Below are 2,644 nucleotides of genomic sequence, written 5' to 3'. Positions count from 1 at the left end.
GTTTGTCCCTCTTATTCCTCTTCACCTTTTTTGCCCAGACCCCCATCCCACTCCCCTCTGACAACCACCAGTGTGTTCTTTGTATATATCATTACTTTCTAAAACAAGTTTTTGCCATGATGGAAATGTTCATATAGAATACAGTATCACCCATATGGTTGCCCTAGCCACATATGACTATTGAGCACCTGAAATGTCTCTTGTACAGTGGAAAAACTGAATTTTAAGTGTTATTTGTTATAATCAATTTAAATAGCCATATGTGGCCAGAGGTTACTGTATTAGACAGCACAGCTCTATGGTACTTCTAGAGAGACTAGCGTTTTATCTTATAAATGCACTGATTAAAGTAATTTTAAAATAAAACTATGAGAAAATCAGAACATGCATTTGTAAATAATTGAGTGAAATCCTTACATATGTCAAACTATATGTTTGATTAACTTAATTGAAACTACCTTGGGATTGAATATTATAATTATCTTAGTTTTTGTACTCTTATTTTAAATAGATATTCTTCATTACTTTACATATTAAATACTTTTCAATTATTTCTTATATTAATGATTATGGAGATCTCTGTCCACTAAAATTATGTTTTGAGACTTCAGTTATATTTCCTAATCTCTTTATGGATAAACAATTATTGTTAGGAATATAGAAAATATCATTGATGGTTGCCAGCTATATTAACTGAAAGGAATTCCAATTATACAACATAAGATAATAATGAATAATATCTCCTCTTTCTTAGACAGAGATCTCCATAATGATTAATGTAAGAAATAATTTAAAAGTAGAGAGAGAGAGAGAGAGAGAGAGAGAGAGAAGGTATTATGATATATATATGTGGCATAATTCTGGTGATTTTTTTTCACTTAAAACATTATATTCAATGACAGAATTTCTCAATACAGTTTACACTATCCCAAACAAAGAGAAACGGGGTATAAAAAAAGGGGAAGGGAGATACAAGTAAAGAAAGCTCTAACAAATAAGAGATGATTATAGTTTCCACTACGTCCTCTTTCAATTATTTATTTACAATTTTCTAATTGCATTGTTGATGAATATCCAGGTCGTTCAAAGAAGGAGTGAATGTTCCAAATGAGGTTTATTTATTTCTCACGATGTCCTTCTTTTGGTTTGGAGTTGTTGCTCTCCTGGAGTCTTAAGAGAACTACCATCAGCCTCTAATATAGCTGTGTCTGTTGCGGCCCCCAGAAACCTAGATGTAAGTTACAGATCTAATAGCTGCAGCCAGACTGTGGTTCCTAACTGGTATTTCTCTCCATCCACTTCTGGTCTTTTACACACACACTGAAGCTCGCCACCAGAATCTATATAAAAATATCCTTCTCCACAACATAACAGATTTGTCCAATGAGTATTTTATCCTTGGCCGGTCCCATCAGTAGGAGAGGAGAATGTGTCTCAGCTTAGATAGGAAGGAGTACACACTTCTCAGAGAGCCGGTTGCCCACCAGGGCTCTCTCTGCCTTCCGCTGCAGCTCCGCTCCAGAGCACTGGCTAAGCCACCTGGGCATGTTCTAGATTCCGTGGACTCAGGACTGACTCGCGAGCTGTTCTCAGTGCCTGCGCCTCAACAGAGCTGAAGAAAGAGGGCCGCACACAGGAACTGACTTTGGGCAGTCACGACACAGGTCCGACACAGCGCCGCCCTGACGGCTCCAGAACCTATGACCGAGTCCTGGTAATTTTAAGGAACTATCTTCTGTCTTCTACATGTTCAATGTCAGTGTGTGCATTTATATACGGCAAATCCTACCCATTGTCTGCAAATGTCTTATTGCCACAGGCTTCTAAATAAGAATGTTGTAAAAATAAATGAGAAAAGTGAGGAGACAAGTTAGGAAATTAGAAAATGTGTTTATTTCCCCTGCTTGCTTTTTCTTCCAGCCAAATGAGGCAGATATTAGAGGAGAGAAGGAAAAAAATAAACAGGCTGAACTAAAGGGTTGGACTGGACTGGTATATACTAGATAGAGAGAATTGGGTTGTGTGATATTGAAGCTTACCAGGATATTGTTGGTTACTTAACTCTGGAATCGACATATCGACTGCTATATTGGTGCAAACCACTGGATGCAATGCCTAGGTAGTATTGCAGTAGCTTCAGTGGACCCTAATATTCATTTCTCCTATTTTTCAGAAGTGCTTACGAGGAGGGTGGGAAGTTGTAAGCTTATTGCATTATCTGGTCTCAGAGGAAAAGTTTTTATGATAAACTCTAACTCCTAAAGGTTTATATAAATAATCCTTAATTGAAATCTTATTATATAAACCAATTTATGATGGGTTTGAAAATGATGAGAAGGTCCCTGGCTGATGTGGCTCAGTGGGTTAAGCACTGTCTCACAAACTGAAAGGTCATAGGTTGGATTCCCAGTTAGGACACATGCATGGGTTGCGGGCCAGGTCCCCAGATGGGGGCATGCAAGAGACTACTGATGTTTCTCTCCCTCTCTTTCTCTCTCCCTTCTCCTCTGCCTAAAAATAAATCAATAAAATATTTTTTTAAAAAAGGATGAGAAAGGAAAGTAAAACAGACTGCCTATCTAACTGATACCACTCATTGGAGAGTAACTTAAGGATCCAATAATTCTTCCTAAGTTTAAATTAT

General features: G+C 37.5%; 1 pseudogene; it reads right to left on the bottom strand.

Annotated features, from left to right (window-relative positions):
* Nucleotides 1-1,118: 1,118 nt before the first annotated feature.
* LOC129065069 (28S ribosomal protein S28, mitochondrial-like) lies at nt 1,119-2,076 on the bottom strand (annotated as a pseudogene).
* Between the last annotated feature and the right edge of the window lie 568 nt (nt 2,077-2,644).

This window comes from Pteronotus mesoamericanus, unplaced genomic scaffold (genome assembly GCF_021234165.1).
Source record: "Pteronotus mesoamericanus isolate MK-2021 breed Mesoamerican mustached bat unplaced genomic scaffold, CSHL_Meso_final contig_173, whole genome shotgun sequence".
Classification (NCBI taxonomy): domain Eukaryota; kingdom Metazoa; phylum Chordata; class Mammalia; order Chiroptera; family Mormoopidae; genus Pteronotus; species Pteronotus mesoamericanus.
This window is presented reverse-complemented; position numbering and strand designations above follow the sequence as displayed.